Raw genomic sequence first — 7,964 nt, forward strand, 5'->3', positions numbered from 1 at the left:
TGATGACACACCGTGTGCATCACAATGTAAATTTGGGTATACCCCAAAAATTTAAAATACTATTTTTTTAACAAACAAACTTCACAAGGAAATGAAGAACATGATTGATGTTTTTAGGCCAATTGTGATTATATTCGGCCCAAAACATCAATCATGTTCTTCATTTCCTGTTGCATGGAGTCCAGGCGAAGTTGCATGCTGTGAATTTGGTCACGCATTTGATCGATCTGGCCATTCCACAGCATTATCTGGCCAATTAGTCTTTGCGTACTGTCTGTGGTGAAGTGCTCTGCCGCTTGGCCTTCCACAACCAGAAACTCACCTAAAATGAGTGAATAAAAACAAGGTTTACAATATGCACGCCAAAATACAGTAACTCAAGCTGGGGTGTCAGTCACTCACTTGGTGGGCTTGAAACCTCACACACTTCCTCCACCTCTCCTTCCTCAAGGTCGTCGGGTGGGCGTGGTCTTGGGCTGGGGCTTGGGGTATCTTCTGCCTCAGGCTGGTGACTTGGGGGGGTCCTGAGATTCTTGGATTGTTGTCTGAGTCTTTTCTCCCCTATGAGAATTGAACAAAAGGTATAGTTAAAACACACTGATATTTTAGCTTTTAATAAATAAAGTAAAACGTTGGTTATGAGTTGTGGCCAATTTTTCATCATAATAAATGTTGAAGACAGGATGAACATTACCTCTGAACAACAATTATAAACAATGCTCATTTTCGGGCAAGTTTCACAGATGCTGACACCTCAATGATCTCCTATGTGTATTACCCCTCTAAAATTTATTTATGGTCACATAGTACACTAGTGCTCGTGAGTCCAGATGTGGAAACAGCTGATGTGTCCTGTCCCTACATTACACTGAATCATTTTTGATGAAGCATTATATTTTCAAACACACCTACACCACATCAACTAATTGTGGGAATTCGACAAATTATCAAGACATAAATGTATGTCCAACCCTGTCCCATCGTATTTGGCGAAAAAATAACGTCACTTTATAAAGTATCATATCTATTCTAAAGAACGGTCTTTACGAACGATGCTGAAAAAACTCCCAAAATAAGGATCAGCATGCAAGTTAAGTATCTCAATAGTAAAACACAAGTACTTACTTTTTTTAAGCAGCTTCTTTATTCGCCAATATTGTTCTGGCTCCCGACTTTTGATGTCAGACCACCGCTTCCTCAATTGTTCTTTCGAACGTTTTGTACCAAATTTCTCTTCAAGAGCGGTGACAACTGAGGACATTATTTTGTCCTTCCTCATATTCGGTCGTGTGTACGGTCCTTTTTTGCCATCGTAGTCCTCCCTTCTCAATATGGACACCATCTCCACCATCTCTTCAAAAGCCATGTTGGTGGCCTTATAGATCCTCCGGGATGTGGATGTTTGGGGCTCCGGGCTTTCCTCCGCGCTACTTCCACTTAATCTCTCCGCCATCTTTTGCTATCTACTCCCACTGCGCAACGAAGAGTGAAGGGGCGGGGCCAAATCGTACTTACGAACGTCAGGGGCGGGCGACGCAGGCGGAGCATGACACATGCGCAGTGTATATAAAGCTATTACGATGGCCTACGTATGTCCGTGCGGAAGTAGCGAGCGTCACAAACGAAGGTAAGATTAAAGTGTGTGTGTATGAGTCCCCTAGATTACAACCCAAACTAATCCTGTGATTTGGGACTGACATTTAAGTTTGGATCTTGTGTCTTGTCTTGCAGAAAAAATGAATCCCTTTAAAGAGGAAGAATTTTTGGGCCAATTTATTGAGCTCTATGAGGACAAGAAAAACCTGTGGGAGGTCAAACACCCCCTATATTATAATAGGGATGTTAGGAAGGCAACACTGGGCACACTTTTAGAGTTTGTGAAGACTCGACTCCCCCAGGCAGACCTCAAGTTTGTGGACAAGAAGATTGGTATCTTGCGAAACATGTATAAGCGGGAACACAAAAAAATCCAGGAGTCGCTCAGATCCGGGGCAGCAGCTGACCAAGTATATGTACCCAAGTTGTGGTACTACAACAAACTGCAATTCCTGGATGACCGGACCGAAGCCAGGCAATCACTTTCCACCCTTCCCCCCACCCTTCCCTCCAGCCTTCCCTCCACTCTTCCCTCCAGCCTTCCATCCACCTCCACCCCAGCTGAGGAGTCCCAGGATGACCTGGGCCTTTTCAGCATTGATGAAGTTGATGCGCCCAGCTTCAGCCAGGTATCCTTTTTTTTTAAATTTGGGATTGTGTAAATGTTATTAATGATGTTAAGGTGTTAATTTTGAAAGTGCTTCCTAAAAAATCACTTCTGCACAAAGAGTAATATGTATACATATCACTAGACAGTAGTGGCCAAATATATACTTCACTTCAGATCTTGTTGATCATCTGAAATAATGGTGTTGTCAAATAGATAGCCTTTACTATTTTGTGTAATTATATTTGAAAGTCATGAGCTGAAAATTGTGTGTGATTGCATGACACAAAATTACAACTTATGTCCCTTTTTTTGACACAGGATGACCTCAGCCAGGAGGAGGCCTTGCCCAGTGGGAGAGAGGAGGAGGCCTTGCCCAGTGGGAGAGAGGAGGAGGCTGTGGCTGGGCCAAGTCGAAGCCGCACAGAGTGTCAGGTGCCTCCCCTCCGCATTCTCCACAAAAGGCCCAGGAGAATGACACCAACTGAGCAGGAATCCCTAGACCTCATACGGGAAGCAAGCCTCATCCTGAGCAAACCACCCAATGCAGAGGAGGCGTATGGCACCTATATAGCCAGCAGATTGCTGGAGTTGGAAAAGGGCCAACGCCTCCTCTGTGAGGGTCTGATTTTTGAGGCTTACCAGAAGGGCTTGAGAGGGGAGCTTACTGCTACCACATATCTGGCAGATGAAGCCACTCCTCCTCCTCCTCCTGCCCCAAGTACACCACCAGAGGCACAACCTCCAAGGAAGGCTGCAGAGAAGCGTAGAGGGAAGGCTCCACGGAAGAGTCGAAAGTGATTGCCTGGTTTCTGTCTGGTCTGACTGTGCTCCCTGTGCTCCCTATAGTCGCAAGATACCAATTTTCTTGTCCTCAAACTTGATGTGTGTCCTGGGGGACGAAAGGCTTCCCAGATTCTAAAAGTGTCTCCAGTGTTGCCTTCCTAATATTTTTTAGAATAAAATAAATACATTTTTGGTTACCTTACATTCTTGCCTATGTCTTTTGATTAAAAAACGCCTTTTTCTTTGGGAGTAGGCAGGTACAGGTCCAAAAGACTATGGGGTTGATTTGAGAAAAGCAAATAGTCTGTGCACTTTGCAGAGGGCAGTTGCCCTCTGCAAGTGCAATTGCTCCAGAGCATCAGAAATTATTTAAAAGCTTGACTTTGCAAAGAGTACCCAATCCTGTGCAAGTAAAAAAAAAAAAAAAAAATTAGTCCAAAATCGATTTTAAAATTTATAATTTATGGAGATCTGGCTTTTACAAAATATTATATTAGTCATGGCAGGAGGATAAATCATGAAGAAAGTAGTTTGTGAGAACTCTGTGTGAATATAAAGCAGAAAAAAAACTTCATTCCTCTCGCATTATCAATCCTAAAAAAAGGCTGTATTAAAAGACGACAGAAGAGGAATGTGCTAGCTTCAAGACGAAGGCTAGTTTTACCAGACCGAGCGCTTCCGTCTTGTAATTGCTTCAGAGCATGCGTCAGTTTGAGTTCGTCGGACTAGCACACAGACGATCGGTTTGTCCGCTAGAAAGAAGAGTCCGTCGGATAAATTTTAAACAAGTTTCAAATCTAACTCCGTCCAACTTTTGAGCAAACAAAGTCCGCTGGAGCCCACACATGATCGAATTGTCCGACGAAACCCAGTCCGCCGGACCAAGTCCGCCGTAAAGTCCGCTCGTGTGTACGCGGCATTAGGGCAGTGATGGCGAACCTTGGCACCCCAGATGTTTTGGAACTACATTTCCCATGATGCTCAACTACACTGTAGAGTGCATGAACATCATGGGAAATGTAGTTCCAAAACATCTGGGGTGCCAAGGTTCGCCATCACTGACTTAGGGCCTGGATGGGTTCCAGTTATTGAGGAACCAACTAATTTTAAGCTGCAATTACTACTGCAACAGTTCTATCTATGTCTGGAAGTGAAAAAACGGAGTAACCAAAGTGCAGGAGTAAGTTAACAAGAGACTGGCTCACATAAGAAATTCCATATTTTAGAATTTCTAAGTCACCCAACATTCCAAAAAAAGGAAAAAATGTACGATTCTTTTTTGGCAATGCAATACACTGCATTGCACAGTATGTGTGTTGTCGTGCGCTGCAGTACATTGTTCTTTACTGTACAATACATTGGAGTGCCATTTACAATGAATGGCACTACAACGCACCACACATGGAGCCAGTGCATTGCAATGCTTTACCAAAATACACAAGAGTGAATGGTCCTTGAAAATTATAACTGAATTTAAACACATGCATTTACTCCTTGTGTGTTTTTTTCTTTGTTATGCTATGACTATTATGGGGCCTTTGCATGGCTACAATGACATTTTGGTAATTATTTCTTCTTGGGTTCAAGTACGGTAAAAAATGTATTTGGGTCTTCAGACTAAAAATTTACGAAACCCCTGGCATAAGGGATATTTCAGCTTATATAAGGGAAGGTTTATTAAATGTTTACAAGTTTATAACACTTCTTTGCATAGTAGATCAAGCAGTGCCTTGTTATGAAATCTCCTAATATTTCTGTACCACCAGGACATCTGTGGGTGACAGCATGTCCAATGCTATTCATCAAGGATGAATGTGATAATATTTCCCTACACTCAGATCAAACCATTCACCAGTCCCCCCATCCTCTATACACAGCAGGCTTTTTGTTGCTCCTCTTATACTCCACATATCTCTAGGTAGGATATCACTTCTCTGAGAGCTGGGGATTTCCCACACTGCCCTAAATAGAAACATAGAAATACTTGGACCTGTTTCAGTAAATCTGTCACTATGACAAACAGTCATAATTTGGGGAGGGTTGGCAAGGTTTCAAATGCCCCCTGGGACCCTTTAGAATTTTCTTTATTACAAATGAGGGCCAGTAATAATATGGTGAAAATAAACACTTCAGTGCTGCCAGTTATAATTGATACACCAGTGCAGGTTCACTGTATGCACTGTATAATACACATAACATTTTCACATGATCTATAAAGGATTGCCATATTTCTTATTGAAAATACCAACTAGCTTTCTGTCACGGGATACATCCAGGGTGGCCAGAAAAGGCATTGCATTGCATGGCTGTGATCTGTAAGTAAGGTAATATTTTTACACCTGTACCTGGTTCTGGGCCATTGGTTATGCTTATTACCAGAAATACTGCTCACCTGAGAGATTGCTACATGTAGTCAGAAAGACTCCTACCTGATACCATTGAGATTGTAATCTAACCAGAGAATCTGCTGCCCGATACTAAAGTTTCAGTCAATAACCTGACCATAGAGTGAACTACCTGACACCAATGACACAGCTATCTGGCCAAAGAATGTTTTGCCTGATGCCAATGAGACTTCCACCTAACCAGATAGTTTCTTGCCTGATAGCAGAAACTGATATGAGAAATGTTATTTAGCCAGAAATTGCAGCAACATAGCTAATTTGATTCACGGATGGCTGAGGGAGCAGGTAAAGTACATCCCTACATTGTGAATAAATATTTAAAGTGGTTGTAAACCCCACTCATGATCTGACCTGGGCACATACAGTATATCTGTGGTGTTTACTTATCTCTCTCCAAAACTCTAAGTACCGTGTCTTTCTGCTGCTTCGTTCCTCTGTTATCAGCAGAGTCACTTTTGACAAGTTCTCCGACACATGAAATAACAACAGCTGAAAATTTGTGTCAGGCAGGGAGCTTAGAGATAGATTAGCAGAGAGCTTATCTATTCACAGTACAGCTCTGCATGTTCCTTCCTTCATCTGCCTATGTGGAGGGGGGGAGGGGTGTGCCTTTCCTCCAATCAGCTCTCACACTGTGTATGCCCAGACTCCCCTCTCACTGCTTAATGAGGAAACAAGATTTCTAACAGGATGTGCACTTTCTAAAGAATGTAGAAAGGAAAAGATATCAGATATACATGTAAAACTTATGTAGGAGGATTTGTTTTATCCGTGTGTACAATGCATCCGGAAAGTATTCACAGCGCTTCACTTTTTCCATATTTTGTTATGTTAAGCCTTATTACAAAATGGATTAAATTCATTATTTTCTTCAAAATTCTACAAACAATACGCATAATGACAATGTGAAAGAAGTTTGTTTGAATCTTTGCAAATTTATTAAAAATAAAAAATCACATGTACATCAGTATTCACAACCTTTGCTCACTACTTTGTTTAAGCACCTTTGGCACCAATTACAGCCTCAAGTCTTTTTGTGTATGATGCTACAAGCTTGACACACCTATTGTGGGCAGTGTTTCCCATTCTTCTTTGCAGAACCTCTCAAGCTCCATCAGGTTGGATGGGGAGCGTCGGTGCACAGTCATTTTCAGATCTCTTCAGAGATGTTCAATCAGGTTCAAGTCTGGGCTCTGGCTGGGACATTCACAGAGTTGTCCCGTAGCCACACCTTTATTATCTTGGCTGTGTGCTTAGGGTTGTTGTCCTGTTGGAAGATGAACCTCTGCCCCAGTCTGAGGTCCAGAGCACTCTGGAGAAGGTTTTCATCAAGGATGTCTCTGTACATTGCTCTATTCATCTTTCCCTCGATCCTGACTAGAATCCCAGTTCCTGCCACTGAAAAAAATCCCTACAGCATGATGCTGCCACCACCATGCTTCACTGTAGAAATGGTATTGACCAGGTAATGAGCGGTGCCTGGTTTCCCCCAGACATGACGCTTGCCATTCAGGCCAAAGAGTTTAATCTTTGTTTCATCAGACCAGAGAATTTTGTTTCTCATGGTCTTAGAGACAATTAGGTGCCTTTTGGCAAACTCCAGGCAGGCTGTCATGTGCCTTTTAGTGAGGCGTGGCATTCATCTGGCCACTCTACCATACAGGCCTGATAGGTGGAGTGCTGCAGAGATGGTTGTCCTCCTGGAAGGTTCTCCTCACTCCACAGCGAAACGTTGGAGCTCTGTCAGAGTGACCATCGGGTTCTTGGTCACCTCCCTGACTAAGGCCCTTCTCCCCCAATGGCTCAGTTTGGCCAGGTGGCCCGCTCTAGGAAGAGTCCTGGTGGTTCCAAATTTCTTCCATTTACGAATGATGGAAGCCACTGTGCTCATTGGGATCTTCAATGCTGCAGAAATTTTTCTGTACCCTTCCCCAGATCTGTGCCTCCATACAATCCTGTCTCAGAGTTCTACAGACAATTCCTTGGACTTCATGGCTTGGTTTGTGCTCTGACATGCACTGTTAACTGTGGGACCTTATACAGAAAGATGTGTGCCTTTCCAAATCATGTCCAATCAACTAAATTTTCCACAGGTGGACTCTAATCAAGTTGTAGAAACATCTCAAGGGTGATCAGTGGAAACAGGATGCACCTGAGCTCAATTCTAAATGTCATGGCAAAAGCTGTGAATACTTATGTACATGTGATTTTTTTTGTTTTTTATGTTTAATAAATTTGCAAAGATTTGAAACAAACATCTTCCATGTTGTCATTATGGGGTATTGTTTGTTGTATTTTGAGGAAAATAATGAATTTAATCAGTTTTAGAATAAGGCTGTAACAAAATGTGGAAAAAGTGAAGCGCTGTGAATACTTTCCCGAATGCACTGTGTCATCTGAGGCTATTTACTTCTCTGGGTATAGGAGAGGGTTTACGACCACTTTGATGCTAATGTTGGCTGTACATGAGAGTTTTGTAGCAATGCCTAATTAAATGCCAGCTGGGTGGCATCCGTAATATGTATTTAATTCAATATGTTGAAAAAATTCCAGTTGAATGCCATGAGTTA

Source organism: Aquarana catesbeiana, linkage group LG01 (assembly GCF_042186555.1).
Source record: "Aquarana catesbeiana isolate 2022-GZ linkage group LG01, ASM4218655v1, whole genome shotgun sequence".
NCBI lineage: Eukaryota > Metazoa > Chordata > Amphibia > Anura > Ranidae > Aquarana > Aquarana catesbeiana.